Raw genomic sequence first — 19,515 nt, forward strand, 5'->3', positions numbered from 1 at the left:
ATCTGAGGCTTTTTTTTAATTTTATTTTTTGAGGGCTTATTCATAATTTCATGTGAGAAGTGCTTGTTATTTTAAGGAGGAAGACTGTATAGCCTCTAAGGCTCCACGCTGTCAGCTTCGTTTCATGACTACTGATCTGATCGGAACCCTTAAAAAGTATTGACTTTTTCTTAAAATAAGTTTATATTTTCATTAGTTCATATTCTACAATATAATTATGCCACGGACAACCTTTGTGATTAGGTTTAAGAAGAACTCGTGTGCTTTTAAAACTTTACGGTTCACCTATTAATAATTTTAAGAATAAATTGTAAATTTATGCATTATTCGGGCTTGAAAATTGAAAATTTACTTGCTCTATTTTTTTAATAATCAAAGAAAACAATACTTGCTCTATTTTTAAGTAGTCCTATCATAATATTTTTTATCTTATTTATTAGTTATATCATTAAATTTTCATTATAATTAAGTTGCTGCTTCACCCCGTTATATGTTCATAAGATAAAATAAGGTTTGGATTAGATTATACATTCAGGACAAAAAAAAAGATTATACATGAATATAGATTGTACATGTTTTTTTATTTTATTTAATAAATTTTATTCAGGTCAATTCTGTGCTGGATATTTATGATTATATCCCGTGTATATTTTGTTTTTGATACAAATGTGCGTTATTTTAAAAGTAACTCGCAACTTAAAAAAAAATTCTAATTACTTGATGTTATTATTTTCAATATTTTTTCATATTTAACGTTTATTTAAAATAACTATCAAGTATCATTCCAAAAAAAAAACTATTATGTTTGCATCCATCTTGTGACGGTTAATTAGAAAAACCGTTAAGTAAGTGTAAAAAAAATTGACCAAACTCTTAACGTATTTTGCGAAACAATAGCCAAATAGATAACAAATACTCGACAGTTGTTCTGTATAACTGTCAAGTAAGTATTTTAGAGAAAATGGTATAATCAAAACAGGGTAACTCTAGCGCAATGTATTTCTTGATATAACCGTTACATAAGATCCCCTTATTTACATGACGTCTTCATAATTGATGGTTAAAAAAAAGGGTCAAGTGAGGGCAAAATTAACAGTCAAATAATACTTCAGTTTATATTATAGGTGCTTTTTTATTCCAATCTAAGAGCACTATCAAAATGTTTCAAAGAAAGGTTATCCTAATATAAGTATGCTTCTGGCCTGGATCAACTTAAATTAAATGGAGTTGATATGGTGTTAATTAATTTTTCAATATTACCTATATTTAAACTCATTAACTAGGAGAGAGAATATAATAAATGTATGAAAAATTTTCTTTTAAATAAGGGTAAGCTTGAAAGTTTATTTTATTTTTAGATAAAATTAATAACTCACTACTGCTCCTTAATTTTGACAAGGTCATCAAAGATGACTTATAATAGAAACTAGATAGTGTGTATATCTTTTTGTACAGTAATGTTGCAAATTCCTACTAAAAAGATGTTTGCATTTAATGTTGAATGTGTCTCAAATAAGATGCTTCTAATAAAGAATTACTATAATAAATGATTCTTAACAACAATAAAAGTTGTTGCCAAAAGTTTTTTTTGTGATAACAATTAAAAATTATTATCAAAAGTTATTTTGGCAGTGCTACAATCCTGCCATCAAAAGTTGCCACCTTTTTAGTGATGTCATTGCCAGTAGTTACTTTTGGTAGACCATCTACTAAAAGTAGATGTTAATTAGCAGCAATTTTAATTGTTGTGCACTAGAAGTGGATTTTAAACCATTGCTACTAATCAAGAGATATTAGGAAAACAATTTTTTTCTTGTATATATAGAATGATAAACAAATTAAATGATACATAGTACTGGGAAACAAAATGTATGATGATGATAATGATGTGTTAAGTTTATTATTAATCAATTACATTACTTTTAAAATTATTACTTTATTTTTGATTTCTTGTATTACTTGTCACGTACGTTACGATATACTAGAAAAAAAGATATTGCAGTCATTTGTTTTAAATTTTATTTCTATTCAAACCCAACATGCTACAGTAAATTTTCAGAATTGGAAATGTGTCACACATATGTGGTTCTTTGATGAAATTTTCTCTTACAATTATATAATTAACTATATAATATATTATATGTTAATTGTATCTAACGCACCCTTTATCGCCATCATTTTTTAATACAAGACTATGAAAAAGAAACCATGTAGTAAGATACAAAAAATCATATCAGATTCTAAGTGGATTGTACATCCTAAAAGCGATGATTAAAAATGAGAGATTTAAATGTCTTAATATGCTTAAGTGTGAGTATAGCAGCACATCTGTTAGCTTATCAAACAAAACATCTGGCTTCTAAATCTAATTCTTCCATTTGATGGACATGATGCACTATCTTGCACTTGTACACATTTATATAGAAATTTTGACTTCTAAAAATTTTGTAATCGTTTACGACTTTACGTACATAGAAATAAAGTGCTCCCTTGATTATTTTTGTTCATCACCGATTGACATCAATATACTTTATCTTGCACACTGCTATTAGAAAAAAAAAATAAAGACAGACTTACGAAAGCATCCTTTTCAGAGTTATGAAGAAATTTAAAAACACTTCTATATGGGGGGTAGAACCATCTTGCAGTGTATTAAGAGAAGCACTCCTTTAGGTTTCCTTTGTGGAGTGTTTCTAAATTAAGAAGCGAATGCAATTGTAGGTTAAAAAGAAACTTTCTGGTAAATATTTTTAAATATTTTTTGTAATATAATAGCAATAGCAGTAGCAATAACAACAACAATGATAATGATAATTTACTACAAGGTTCGGCTGTAAAAAATGTAATAAATAAATATTTACTGAAAATATATTACTGCGGACCTTATGGTGATGCTTTGGTTACAAGTCAATTGTTAACAGGTGATGGAGTGGTTACAATTGCAGGCTAATATGCTAGAGCCTACATATGCTTTTCTCGCGGTTTGAGTATTTTTTTCATCTTGGAGATGAATGAGAGTTAGAACTAATAGTGTATGGTTTTAAATTTTTAAAAACAATAGCTAAAAATTAAATTCTAGAGGTTAGGTTAATAATTGAGACAAATTTGATGTATCAAAAGTTTCATTATTCTTGTATTTAACGAAGAGAGACAACGTAGACAAAATGGCGAGTTGACGACACGTGTCCTAGTCATCTTCTCACGCACAAGCCGACCAAGATAACGAGGAATAGTGAAGACCAAAGTGAGTGTTGGGGACAAGGACAGATGAGACACGATTAGGCATGAAGTCCACAGTCATACGGTTTGTCTGAGTCATACGGTTTGTCTGAGAATGCATGCCATGCATGCATCTTTCTTGTGCCAGTTTAGTTGGTTTGAATTATCTTAAATTACTAGAAACAATGTTTTTTTTATTTCAAATAAAAGAACATTTTCTACATCGCAAAAATGGATGATTAAACAATATTACATGACTATGATCATTTATAGAGGAAATTTGAATCATCGCAACTCTACGTTGGTATACAGAAACATAGGAGCGTGCAACTTTAATTATATATAGAGAGAGAAGTAGAAAGAATAAACAAATTGTACGTACAAGGAGCGTAGTCCACGTTCAAATGCATGATTGATGATAACTAGAGTCAACTAAGCGAGTGACATATATGAAATGGTTATATATAATCAATCTACTAAATTAAGTTGAATACGACTCTGGTGGTTTTAGTGGATGGGAGAAATTTCCAGATGAGAATTTCAGTTGCGCTTGAGTTCTTAACCAACTCATCCCTATGTTTGGAAAGTTTTTTTGAAATCTAAGTTAATTGATTTGATTCAAATATTAATTTGTATGTCTATTTCATGGTCCTATCCAATGAAATAGATTCATTTGTTCCGCATGCACGGTTTTGCTACTTTCATCTCACCTATTTATTTATTTATTTTTAATGTTGAGTTGTCCAAGTGTAAGTAAACTTTTTTTTTGTATAAACTATCCGGTATTCTGGGATATTTTGGGTTTATTGCCCACCCAAACTAATCCAGACTCCCTCAGAGGAGACCTTATGATAGTAGTGAGGTACTGATGGAACGACCTCTTTAAGACTGCATTAATTATTGTGACTGTCACTTCTCAGGATTCGAACCTTGGCCCTGAGGAATGTCGGTAGTAGCCCTTGTCAACTCTACCGAGCACCCATTGGTAAGTGTACTTAAACTTTAGTTGATGTAAGAAGTCTTATATTAAATGAAGTTGAATTTAAAGCCCATTTGTCATCTTTCTTAATTTTTGAGCAGTTTCTTTCAATTTTTAACAAGTGATATCAAAGGATTAAAATATATTTTTTGTCATATAACTTTACATAAAATTTTATTTTTGTCCTTTAATTTTATAAAGTATATTTTTCAGTCTTTTAAGCTTTAACCCTGACAACTGTTAATTTTATTATAAAATTTTTACTTTAAACTTTAAATATTGATAAAATATTTTTAAATATTAAAATTTATTTTTTAAATAAAAAATAAATGGCATAAAAAATAATCATCTTGACCTATCGATGTTAGGATTAAAGGACTACAAATATACTTTATAAAATTAAATAATCAATTAAAACTTTATATAACTTAAAAGATATAAGAATATAGTTTAGCCGATATCAAAGTGGGGTTGCATTTGATAGTAAGTATGAAAACGAGTAGCAGTGTTTTACCATTTTCTGTCATGTCACATTATATATTAATTAGCATGCTTCATTGCTTGTGCTAATTTCCTGAGACTACAATTAATTAATGATTGTTTAGTGTTGATGATTCGCGTCTATTGGTTTCAATTACTAAGAAGCGAGAAGTGAAGTATCAAAATGACGATATGGTTTTTGAGAAATAAACCAAGCCTTGGAATAATCTTAAAACAAGATTAGTTTTGGAATGGGGAAAGACAGACAAAATGAGAGATGGAATATATATCAGTCATCACCGATGCATTGCCGTGCTGCTGGGTATAAAACCCGACCAAGATCCTCTCAGTCACAAGGTTTGTCTCACAGACGTGGATGCCACACTTTCTCATACTTTTTTAGTTTCTTTGAATTTCAATTCAATCGATCATCACATGGTTTTCCCCCCTAACGAAACAACATATCCATACCCTCAAAATCCTTTCATCAATAAACATCGAAAATATAATTATTTAGCTGAAATTCATGGGATCATGTCACAGAAAAGTCCCTTTGCGTCATAAAATTAAATCGCACCACTCGAAATGATCAAGTTATATTCATGTGACCCACAAAGGGAAAAAAAAAATCTATATCCTAATCTATAATATACAACAAAAAGTTGTTTTCGAAATTTTTTATGACTACGACCACCTCACGGCATTTTCCAATTTTGCTGGGCACTCACAATATTTAAGCAGAAATTTATTTTTTTAAAAAAATAAAAAAAATTCACCGATTAATTGATTCAGCAGGTCAGACTTTTCAATCTATAGGGTCAAGATTCAATTATCCATGACAAGATCTTAAATTAGTCTGAATAAAGCTTTAAATTTAAACTGTTTAAAATCGATTAATTTGAATAATCTAGATCTCATGTCAGCAACGAGCACCGAAACTAAACTCAATTTTACCTAGCTTGGACTCAACTGATCAATACTCCCCACTCTATTACATGTGTTTAGAGCTTGATTTATGATCAGAATATAGAAGCTATGTCAAATAGTCCCTCCAATCTTAAACGTAAAGCTAATCAACTAATCACATAGATTTATTAATACAATTATTCAAATATGTTATTAACCATTAATGTGTTAAAATTTTGTGATTTTTTTTCTCAAATACCCCTCCCATTAATTCCACTTAGTATTTTGCAGTTAAAAAAATTATGTAATTAGAGGCAGTTTAGAATAAAATAATTAAAGAAGTAGATTAACGAGATTGTTACCATACATATAAGCTCAAAACAAACTCTTTAATTAACTAACTCTTACATTTAGAACAACATGGAGTAACGATTATTTTATATATTATAAAAAAAATACTATTATGACGAACAAGGAGCTCTTCAGTAGTTAATTCTATAATATTTATCGGCATCATGGTATAAAACACAAATAATTTCATATGAAATTTCGAGCCTTTTACTTGTTTAGATGTAATGTTAAAATAACTTAAAGGATTAGAAAAATGAATTCACAAGTTGATCGTATCAGTAAATTAAATTTTCATTCCGTGTTTGCTTATTAATATTGTAATGCTGTTTTGAACTCAATTATTTTCATTGATTTGGTATTCTTTCATGACACATGTCGGGGTTATTCAAACAAGTCTATTGAAAAACTACTTGTATGAGGTGCCAATTAATAAATGTTTTAAAAATATTGGCCAATGGCCAAAAAGAAAGGGATTCAAGCATGTGCTGAAAATGAAGAAAACTAAATAAGAGCAAGTTGGATGAAGGACTGAAGTGAGGCTGAAGCACTTAAGGAAGGAATGAATATTTATAATGTTTTTTATCTCAACTAATTAATTAATTTGTGGCCTTTGTTAGGCCTAGTTTGAGCATTGGCTTAATCTTCACAAAGTTTAAGGAAGGGATTCATATATCACACCCTTCATATATACTCCCACCTCTATATATAAAAGGTTTTTTAAAATTTTTTTGTCTTTAAATATGAGAGATTGTTAATATATTTTTTATTAAATGAACTATTATATCTTTATTACATTGAAAAGGAAAAAAAAATAAGTATTCATAAATTTACTTTAGAAAAACAGATTTATTTTTTATTTATAATAAAATTCAAATATTACTATACTTTTAAGTAGATAACCAACTTTTATTTGTTTGTGTGATTTGATTAAAAATATTTTATATATAAGGACAAAGGGAGTAGCTCACAAATAATAAAAAATCTTTCATGCATACATATTCTTTTTGTTTTTTTTAATGTTTTACTAGACATAGGCCCAATGCTTAACATGAAATTTAAGCTAAAACATATTATTTACTATTTATAAATTTTTATTTTCTATAAATTTTATATAATACATTGATAAATATATTAATAGTTTAATTTTTCCCGATATATTGATAAATATATTACTTTTTTGAAAAACTATGCGTCGGATTTTCATGTATGCAATGCGTTCCAAAGATATATATAATTCATACTACTGATGAGATAATTATAATTAAAACATACTAATATCAGTTTTTTTAGACTTTATTAAAATATATGCGTATAATTAATAACTGTGGCAGAGCCAGGTGAGGACAAGCAAATGCTCTTCCTTGAGAAAAATTACAAGGCGTACAAATTTTATAATTTTGCACTTTTAAACTTGAAATTTTACACTCTCTAAATTAAATAAAAAATATTTAAGCTAAGAAACTTGTTAGTTATGTAATATTTTTATAATCAAAATAAAATATAAATAACATATTTATATAAAATTAAAAATCATATGAACCTGCTCAGTATAATTTTTAATAATGGTTATATACATGCACCAATCTAGCTTTTATTTATGATAGCTAGCTTTCATTGTTGGGAAAATTTCGATGACGGATCCTTGAACAAACATAATGAAAAAGAGGATTCTTAAATTTTTAAAATTTTACTGAAGGACCCGTATGAAATTTTTTTTAACTTTGTGAAGAAAATGACATATTGCACTTATTTAAATGAACAACATAAACAACTTTTTTGTTTTCATCATATATGTTGGTCATTTATTTTTAGAATGTTGTTTATTTTCTTACTTTACTTATTTATCATCCTAGTTTCATTTGATTTCATTTCAAGTGTTGGTTTCATGATAAGATGATTTATACGTTCTCATACTATATATTATTTATTTACTTATGGAATATTGTTTCCTTATTACTTACTTTACTTGTTTATGACCCTGGAATAAAATTAAATGAAAGTAGGACTATAAACAAGTGAAGTAGGAAAGCAATCAATATTTCGTAAGTAAATGAACAACATACATATGAAAACAAACAAGTCATTTATATTATTCATTTAAATAAGTATAATTTTATCTTTTTGTCACAAATTCAAACAAAATTTCACATGAGTCCTTTAATAAAATTTCAAAAATTCAAGGTTCGTCTTTTTTATTATGTTTGATCAAAGTCCTCAGTGAAATTTTTCCTTAATTGTTTCATTTTCACGAGTCTTTTCTAGATGCATGAATCTTCTGCACCTCGAAGACAACGTTATTAGCAGTTTTCACCAGAACAATTTTAATTTTCACATGCAAATCAAACCCCATCAAAATTTATTCCTACTTCTGTCTTTCAAATGGCATAAATCTATCAACTGTGCCTTGGTCCTTCAATCTTATCCCATTTATAGTAATAAAAAGCCGCCACTTTCAAATAACATATTTCTAGCAAACTTAAAACAGAAAATTATATGAAAATTCATTCAATCCACTTTCCAGTTCCAACTGAAAAAAGAAAAGGATTTCTCAACGATAAGGATAGTATTTAGAGTGGTTTTAATTTTTCATAACTTTAACAGCAGCATAGGTCCAGAGGAGGGTCTTATTAATATTATTTTTAATAAAAAATTGAAGCGAGTTAAGTTTTCAAGATTCACCAGAATTAAAACATACTTCTAAATTCAATGAGCACTTATATATATAAAAAAAAAAGAGCACAGTCTTATTAATTTGCTGTATAAGTAAATTATACAGCCCAATTGTGTTGCTTTTGTTTGTGCTTCCAAATTGGGTCATGTAATCTCGATGAATACCAACATAATATGATTAGGATCAAGAGTCATTTTTATTCATAAGCTGCACATGAAAACAAATATCTTTAAATTTAACTATGATCAATTCTATCCCTCAACTTTAAATATTCACTTCCTTATCATCCTGACATTAAAAACACTTAACGTTCATCAGTCGTCAATGAGTTTCACTACTTTTTAAATATTTTTTATTAAATTAAAGGTCATTTTTGTCCCCTTAACTTCTATTTAAAAGGTCATTTTTGCCCCTCAACTCAAATATTTTACAATAAAAAATATTAAAAAATATAGGGCATTGGTGATGAAAAAACGGCAGGGTGATGAGAAAGAAAGTTTTTAAAGTTGAGGGATAAAATTAATTTATAGTTAATTTTAGGAGCATATGTGACTTTTCTTGTACAATTCTAAGACAAAAATGACAATTAATCCATTTAATTACTATAGGCCATTGGGCCCTCAATTCTACTTTTAAAAAAAATTAAATAAACTGTTAGATTATTTAGACATGAATAAACTAGAGTTGATATGAAAAAATTTAAATTATATAAAATTAGACTTAATAAATATTTTTGCCGATTCAAAATATAAACATTTTTTCTTGGCTAATCTCGATTTAAAATATAAGCTACCTAATACATGTAAAAAATTTTTCCATTTTACTTTTTATATTTATTAACTTAGATATTTGTGAAAATATATTTTTCACTCATTATAAAGTGCATTAGTAATCAGGATTAAGAGTAAAAAAATAATATATATTTTTATAAAAATGAGGACTTTATATATTTTGGACTAGGGATAAAATATAATAAATTGAAAGGACACTACATCCAACTTAAAATCTCAAAGCTTATTTATGAATCATTTTCTTTTGTTATATATTATTTATTAAACTTAACTTTATTTTACGTGAGACTTCCTATATTATTTTAAGTTAACATATACAAGAAAAACCTTTTTTCAAAGAATGAGTGAAGCACAAGTGACTTTCGAATGGAATCAAAGTTGGGTAGTTTTATGTGCAATAATTTTTTTAGGATGCTACCCCTTCAAGAACATTTTATAAATGAACAACTGGTCACAGAAGTCTTGAATGTGTTTCACATTAAAATCACTTGTTGGACTTGAAGCTTCCCATATTCCTATCCATCATTTAGACTATATATACTATATTAGTGCACGTGTGCATTGTTTTTTTCACTTGATCTGCTGAGCGTCACATGGTAGCGACGCGAATGAAAGACTACGATTGGCCTCTGGTCTATAGATAGACACACAATGCGGAGAAGATTGACATGGAATTGGCATAGAGTGGTGAAACATTTTGAAAACCTCATTTTGGCTAACTTTAATTTTGAATTATTTCAACAGCTGGTTTGGTCAAGTTTGTATCTTCACGCGCTTCATGTATGCAGCACATGATTCATGATTCAATCTGTTATTCATATTGACATATTTTAATGGTACTATTCATTAACCAGTCGATAATTCACATTATTACGTCGAACCTATTCTTATTAGCGCTGTTGACGAATACTGACATCTATGTCTGCTTAAGTATTAGTTCATTATTAGAATATAAATTATGGTTATTGAAGCATATATACCCAGCAAAGTTTGATTGTAGGATACTCGAAGCAATGCGCAATCAGCCTAAAAAGTTTATGAATTGATTATTCAAACAACTTTTGTAAAGTTTTGAATAAAAAACAATAATTGATATAAAATACCGAGCAATCAAATCAATAAACTGGATTTGCCATAAAGTAGTAATCTTCAGATAATAACGTGGCGTTCAGACAAATGATTAGTGGTTTTTCTCTCTCTAGAGAATGCTTACAAGTGTTGGCAGGAGTAGGATATTATTGATAACAGTGAACAAGGAGGAAGAATATGAGTGAAACACCAAAAAGCTCAGCCATTTTCTCAAAGACTGTTCATCTTTTTTCAGCCTTATCTTTTAATCGTCTCCCATCTTTTGTTTAAAAAAAAAAACTTTTTGATAAAATAAAAAATCTTATAAAGTTCTCCACTTTACCAAAAAATGCCCATATCCTTATAAATTGTATTATAGAACCAACTCCTTCACTAGAGAAATTAGATCTCTGATTTCCACCAAACATCCTCTACCTAGAGAAGTTGTATAGACTTATAAGCTTGACCAGTGTGGTCTTTTGGCCACAACTACTGAACAATATGTTACCTTTGAAATTGCCTAGCCTTTGATAAACATTTGAAAAGAAAAAGACATAGCGGACTTGATTTCTTCAGAAAAGAAAAAGAAATTTCCAAAGTAAGAAGACAACTACAACAAATAAAAGCTGATTTGGCCCAAGATCAATCTTGGACCATTTATGGGTCCTATCCCACTATGTCAAGACATTTTCTTTCATATACCTTAATATACCCTACCTACCTAATAGAGAGCGATTATGATAAGGCTTTAAAGATGCCTTACTCTATTCTCAAAAAAGCCTAGAAAAAGCCATCTCAAAAATCAAAAACACCTTTATCACATCCAGAAAATTCACCCTTTGATCAAAAATCTCCTCATACTAAGCCTCAAAACTACCAAGCCTCACCATCCTTCACTAAACCACCTGAAAAATTGTTGATAATCAAGACACCCCCTTATTCACCACCAAAATAAAAACCACCCTTTCCAACTAATAAAGCTAAAAGGATTACTGATCCAGATTCCTTAAAAATCATTTCTTTTATTTGAAAAGCTATTTTTAGATAGAACTATTTTGATGAAGAAGATACAGATTTAATTGTGTCAATTGAGGTCTCAACTAAAAATATAGACTTCAAAAAGACTAATATCTAGTAAATTTATCAAAAATTTCCATGGTTTAATCTCATCTAGACCTAATTGTAGAAAATCTTGATGATGAGTCATAATTCATGGAAGAGAATCAAGCTAGACCAAGTAATCATAATTAAAGACCCTCTTTTGGACCATGGTTTACTTTTGATGATCTACCTCCACATAAATAGAGGGATAGACTTCATGAGTTTGGTGCATGAATTGATTTATAGATGACCAGACCAAATGTGAATTTGCAAGAAGTACTCTCAGAATTCTACTTAATAATGACAAGAAACTTGAGAGAATGATTCCAAAACCTTAATGAGTACTAGAAGATCTAAGCAGCACAACTTGACAAAGTGTCATTCCTTAGAATGATTCATAAAGAACTCCTTAGAGATTTTAATCTCATCGATAGAAGAAATAGACAGGAGTTCTTTAAAATGAAGTGTTATTCATTAGATAAAGAAGATCTACAAAAGCATTTTCAAAGGAAGTCTAGAAAATATTGTATGTTGAATGGTGCCAATGACATCAATCTCAAACAAATGTTTATTGCTTCATTACCAGATAAGCTTTAGCCAGAGTTACATAAAACCATTAATGCCCTATGGAGAGATATATGTCTCAAATCTCCCTTAGAGAAATTTATCAACTAGCTCTATCTACTTTACATTAGCTCTGCGAGCAGTAATAATTTCTTAAGTACATGCTCAAAGGAAAAGCAAAGCTGCAACCAGCCTGTAAGAAACCCTATCTAAAGATTAAGTGCAAGGATCATGATTTATGTTCTTACAAGAAAAAGAGTCATTTTCACAATTACAGGCATAAACCCTTTAGTAGAACAAAGAAGTTTCCTTTAAGATTCTTCAAAAGAAGGACTTTAAAATTGAGGAAATCAGATAGATGCTTCATTTATGGACAAAAAGAGCATTTTGCAAAAGGATGTCTTAACAAGTCCAAAAAAGACATGAAATTACTTTAGTCCTTTAAGACAATTATTCCCCTTAATAATGATCAAGACATTGAATTTGTTCTTGAAGAGCAATTTGAAAGTGATGAAGAAACTTAGTATGTTCTTCTTACATTAGATGAAAGATTTGATAATGAACAGTACTCATATAACATCCTACATTTAATGCATTAGATCAAGGCACAAAGGTGCCTAAGTATGGTATTTTTTCCATAAAGTAAGTTACAAGTGACTGTACTCTTCATGAGAAGCCTCTAGTATATACAAAGATGAGTAAAATTAGTAGTACATGTTATATAAGGCAAGAAATTACTGACGAATGAGAAAAGAGAAATTAATGCATGTTTTATGGTGCAAAGAGATAAGTATTTATGTGCATGAGTAATTAGAAATATGCATTATTTTAATGCATATAATATAAGTACATATTTTATAAGGCGACCAAATGTTCTAATAAGGACTTACACAAGTATAGTGTTTTGTCACGCAAAATGAGGGAATGTCCAACCTAAGTAAAATGTTTGAAAAAATTGTCGGATCAAATTTTATGAAAGTACATGCAAAAGAATGCATCTAGTAAGCATGATTTTTAATGAAGTCAATAAAAGATGATAGTCAATCCTACACTTGAAAAGTGTGATAAGAAGTTAAAGTAGGCCCTATACCTAGTATATGATCATGCTACTTATTATCATATGAGTAAAGATGATTCAAGATTCATATTTGAATTAAAGAAAAGTAAGTAGGAAAAAGATGATGAAATAAGACACCATGAAAGCTAAAATTACTGATATGCCATTAATGAAGCTTCTTGGATAAGTGTTGTATGTTATAAGCCAACACACTTCCTTCCTCTACCACTTGCCATTTTGTCCAGAACATTCTAAGAGAGAGAGGAAGAAGTTTCTATAAGTTTAGAGAGAGAAATAGAAGATAAAGAAGGAGAAAACGAAGATTCAAGCAAAGGATTAAAGGTAAACACGGATTTCCTCAAGTTTTCTTCCATTCCCTCTTAGTTTTCAACCTTGCATGTTTGATTTTGGTTGTCCTTCCTCTTCTATTTATAGCAGTGGGTTTAAGGCTTTGTAAATGTCAGAAATGTTTGATTTTAAGTTACCTATAGCTTTTCATGTTGAAGATCATTGTAGAAACTAAGGGTGTTCAAAACCAATCCAAACCGAACGGACCAAATCAAACTGATTCGAACCGAAATAAACTAATCAAAACCAACCATTAATCAAATCTGCTTTGGTTTTTATGACACACAAACTGATTGGTTCGGTTTGGTTTTGGTTTTGGGATATGAAAACTGAAACAAACTTAAACCAAGCTTGATTAAAAGTAATATTTATTTATATAATATACATCTAATTAAATATATAAGTTCTTTTTTGGATAATAGGTAGTTGATATAATTTAAGTGGATATTATGACATTGAGAGATGAATATTGGATATTGTGTTTTGAATATATATATATATATATATATTTATGAAATTATAGGTGTAAGTATTAATATTAAATAGTGTGATATTTGGAATTTTAGATATTTAGTCTTTAGATATTTATATGTTTGCTACTTGCTATTAGGTGATGAATTTTCTCTATCAAGATTCAAATAATGTATCAAATATAATTATGAAGATGATTAGTTGATCATTATTATTTTGATTTTTTATTGCTTGCAATCATAAAATTAATTTGCATTATATATATATTGGACGATAGAAGAAGATTGATGAGATCATGAAGATATAGTACATTCAAGGTCAATGAAATGAAGAGATCAATAAGATTAATATGATATAAACATATTTTTTTTATCTTTGATACATTTGAGACCAAGCAAAAAAGAAAAAGATGAACATGTATGCATATAATAGGTAATTAATCAAAGTTCAAAAACTTTCTAATTTCCATAAATATATTATGATTGTGATTGAAATAAAGCACAAGATAAGTAAGAACCTTTCATATAATAAAAGAGCTAATAATGCATAAATTAATTCAAAATAAAAAAGTCCAACTATTACAAAGACAGGACAAAAGAAAAAAAATAAATTCATTAAAGCTTGATCCAAACCTTGACCAAACCAAACTAAACCGAAACAAAACTGAACCAAATCGATTTTAGTTGAAACTGATTAAGTTTTACTAATGCTCAAACTGATTGGTTAGGTTTGGTCTAGTTTTTTCCCAAAACTAAACCAAACCGAACCTATGAACACCCTTAGTAGAAACCGTTAGATTAGAAGCTTGCATGAGGGTTTTTGTCTTGGGTGTTATGTTGTTCGAATTTTTAGTTTATTTTCTACACTTTATTAAAGTTTAGGGAACCTTGAAAGTGTTGTTTAATTTTTATGCGTGTGTGTATTTGGGGCTAAAAGTTTCCAAGAGCATGTATGAGATTTAAACCTTAAGTTAATATATGAGATTTAAACACAAGTTCATCACTGTCCAGATTTCAATTTGCCTTATCACATGGTGGTTTTAGAAACTTGTGATTTGAATTTGACCACCAAATTTGGGACACTAGTAGAGGACATGTTGAGCTTTAAAAGGAGTCATATTTTTCCCAAATCAAAGATTTATAAAATTAGTTATGAATTTTACAAGTTAAGGCTAAAAAAATTTGAAAGTGATAGGAAGAGATTTTGTAATGATGAACTTTGTGTGTGATTTTAGAAATATATGAATGGATTGTCCAATTTGTGCTTTTAATATAATTGACTTCAAGGGGTTTAAATGGATATTAAAATTAGGCTTATATGATTTTTGATGAATAAGTTATGAATTTTCAAATTTTGGGTTTGAAATCTAGAATAAATGTATTCGTATATTTGAAACAGTATAATTCTTGAGTTTATGAATTGTTTATGGTGCACAGGGTCTCTTGAAAATTATTTTTCATTACTCAAGGTTTAATTTAAGACCTAGATCATGGCCAAATGATTTTTATAGAATTAGTTTTGATTTTTTTAAAGTTAATGTATTATTCTAGAAATATATTAATTAGGCCTAAACAAAGCTTGAGAAAAATTCCCAAGTCCAAGTTAGTGAACTTATGTTCCATGATTAGGCCTAGACAAAGCTTGAGTTTTATAGGCACTTGTTGTCAACTAAAGCTAGTCTTGATAGGCCAAAGAAGTCCAGACGAAGTTCTCTTTAAGGCCAATAATCTAAGGACACTGAGTCATAAAGGTTCTATAGTATAGTTAAGTTGTGTAAGCTCATGAATGGTATCCTAGAGGCCTAGTGAAGTTGTACAAGTATGTTCACTAATTATAAGAGATGACATGTGCTAGCATTGACTTGAGGTTAAATTTTGTCTTTCTATGGCTTCAAAAGTTAATGTAATGCATGCAAATTAATGTATATGAGTCCTATGAGAGCTCTAAGAGGCCTAAGGAACAAGTATTTGGCCGAGAGTTTGAGGACAAGCTTATGATTTCTCAAGTTTTGTCCATGTTAAATAATGTATATATGTTTCTTATATGTTGTTGGATTGTGGACTATTAATGAATGATACCCAATCCAATCACCTAGAGCATGACAAGCTTGAGATGCATGTAAGAGAATGTTAAAGAAATTATTTGATTAAGAGTGAAGTCTCTCTTAAAGCCATGTGATTCCTAGTCAAATGCTATTTATAGTTAAAGTTATAATGTCATATTTAACCTTATGATACAGTCAAGTGTCCATAAGTTAGTATAGGTCACCTAATTTAGTCCCTAGATTAAGTTAAGTCGGGGTAAACTAAGATGTATTCTTTAATTATTAAAGAAGTTTTATGTTAATGTTAACCCTAATATTTAATTCCTATGATAAGATTTGATACTTATAAATGTACCTCGATATTAGAGACTCAAGAGGAAGTAACTGAGGCAAGTAGCAAACTACTAGAAACTCTTGTATTTATTTCTTGAGTATGTTATAAGATGATATACTTGTCATATATGATTATGAATGTTAAATTCATAAAATGTTTATGATAATCATGATGATGATGGTAGTGGTGGTGATGTTATGATGGATTTCTTAGCCAATATGATTTTTCATGCTATGATTATGATGCTTATTTAAATGGCTTTAAATATTTATGAAAAGTATATCATGCTTTAATTTACTTGAGTTATATAGCTTGTTACTAAGATTCCCCTAAATCTCACCCTCGGATTAACCTTTCAGGCATCAATGGGATTAACAAAGGAAATACTAAGGCATAAGTTAGGTGGCTTACAAGTAGATACAAGTTTACTACTAGCTAAGTTTGTATGTAAGAAGGAGATACTTAGTCGACTATCCTTTAGACACTAAAGTGCCATATTTATTGATGATGTAAAGGTGTTATAATATTTATTGATGATTGTATCTGTGTGCACAAATATACCGTTATGTTATAAGAAGATAAAGGTGTGCGATGAGAGAAAGACAGTAAGAGGCTATGCTAAATTAAGAAAGAAAGAGATAAGAAAGATAAGGATGGAAATCTTATTACGGCACAAAGGACATGATTAATAGTAAAAGAAGAGTTCTTTTAAAAATTTGTCTTGAGTTAGCTAGTGATTGATTTTTCTTGTTTATCTTTCCTATATATGCCATGCTTTGAAAGATGTAAATAAGAGTTTTAATTAATTCAAAAAAAGAAGGGTATGGTTTTAAAGATAAAATAAGAAGGAAATCTATTTTAAAAGAATTCCACTGCGTATGCTTGTAAATGCTCTTTTAATAATCTCGTACTCTTTAATGGTATACTTAGAATATAAAAGATAAGATGTGACAAATCATAATAGTATCCACCACTCTATATTATTGGACCCTTTGTTGGGCCAATCTAGAGCCTTAACCCATCCTCATCTAGGCTTATAAATCTCAGCCAATAACCCTATTATGTTAGGTCCTCTTAAAATTCCATAGCCCAATATAAAGATTCGGATTCTACTTAGTAAATACGATGTTCCCATCTCAATCATCACCTTTTACGGACACTAGTTCTTGCAGAAGTGTCATGAAGCCTCATATCCTTCTTGAAGAAGAATAGGTTCCTTATAAAGAATACTTTGTCACTGCTAATGGAAAACTCTTCAAAATAGATTTTATTATCAAAAGAAAAATTGTTATAAGATTTTTCTCCAGATACACTATCTGAACAAAAGCCTTAGAAGTAATCTACCTGTAAAAAAACATCCTTGTTGGTTTTGATATGTATCGATAAACTAACATACTCCTTAAGGGGATCAGGTTCAAATAGTGTTTCAGAGAATATATTGATATTCCAAGCATTATGTAAATTCATTAAGCTCCTTTAGGATATGAGCAAATTAGGGATTAACTCCTTTAATTTTTCTATGAAAGTGATAATCATTTTTAGCATCCATTTTCTCTATGAAAAAATAAGGAGTCCTTCATCAAGCTTTCCTTTAAGAAGAATGAAGATATCAACCCAATAAAAGCATTCTATCTTAGAATGAATCCTAAAGACCTTGCATTAGTAAGAGAAGAATGGGCAGCTTTGTTAAGTAAAGGCTTATTTAACTAAGTCAGACTGGGTGTTTCAAGTATTTTATATTGAAAAGATGTTAGAAAAATAAAGAAGAAAAAAGAGTAGGTAATTGAATATAAACCTCTTAATGCTTTTCTACATGATGATAAGTTTCCTCTTCCAAAAATCAACACTCAATAGGTCTATTTATTATCAAAGTTTGACCTTAAAGCTAGATTTTAGCAATTGGGAATAGATCCTGCAGAACATTATAAAATGGTCTTTTGTATTTTAAATACTGAATACCGGTGGACAATTATGCCATTCGGGCTTAAAACTACCCTATCATTGTTCGAAAAAGCCATGATTTGAATCTTTAAGCCCATTATCAACAATGCTCTAATCTACATTGATAATATACTATTGTTCTCGGAATCTAAGCAGGAACATAAAGACCTATTAGCCAAATTCTGTAAGATAATTCAACTATACAGGATTATGCTCTCAACTCATAAAGGTCATATTGGTGTAGCCTAGATAGAATTTTGAGGGGTGATTATCCAAGATGAATAGTACCAGCCTAGCTTACATATTGCTCAATAATTATTGAATTTCTTGGATGAAAACTTATCCAAGACTTAGATTCAACAATTCTTATTTATAGTGAATTACATTAGGAATTTTATTCTTTAGGTGTCTCATCACACTAGCTAGCTGTCCAAATTGTTGTGGAAAAATCCACCACCTTAGAATTTGTCAGCATTCTCTACTGCTAAGGATTCCTGATAGAGAGTTTTGCAAATTGATGTAAGTGATGATTATTAAGGAGTAGTACTCATTGAAGAAGAAAATAGGAAAAGACATTTGGTTATGCTAGCGGAGAATTCAAGTCTTTCAAAAAAATTATCACATAGCATACAAAGAAGTTTTAGCTGTGAAATGTGGTATAAAAAAATTTACCTTTTATTCAACCCCTATCACTTTTTAGTAGAAATGGACAACATATCATTCCCAAAGATTCTTAGTCAAAATAAGAATATACTTCTTAAACCTCAACTCTTTTAATGGAAGGACTGGTTCTCTTGCTTTAAATTTACGGTCCAACATATCAAAAGAAATCACAATACTATTGCAGATTATCTCACCAGATCTTAAACAAAGATCAACCTTATAACATTCTAATACTACCAACGCCTCTTCATTCTTAATGTCATGCCTAGCTAACTAGTTTTTTCACCCGATTGTAATCCTAATATTATCCTAGAAATCTACCAGCTAATTAAAAGAAGTTTTTTATTTTGGCTTACCTTCTTCTTCAGAAAAACTAGATCTAGCCATAGCTTGAATTTTTTAACATTTAAGCCTTATTCCTAGTCATACTTAACATCAGAGGCCTATACCAGACAAAGCCATATGGTATCTTTGCTTCCTCTCAACTCTTTATGCATGTGCTTTAGCCTTTCTATTATTGATCATCT

The sequence above is a fragment of the Prosopis cineraria genome, unplaced genomic scaffold (genome assembly GCF_029017545.1).
Source record: "Prosopis cineraria cultivar Desert tree isolate PC_DT_omini unplaced genomic scaffold, ASM2901754v1 PC13, whole genome shotgun sequence".
In the NCBI taxonomy this organism is placed as follows: Eukaryota; Viridiplantae; Streptophyta; class Magnoliopsida; order Fabales; family Fabaceae; genus Prosopis; species Prosopis cineraria.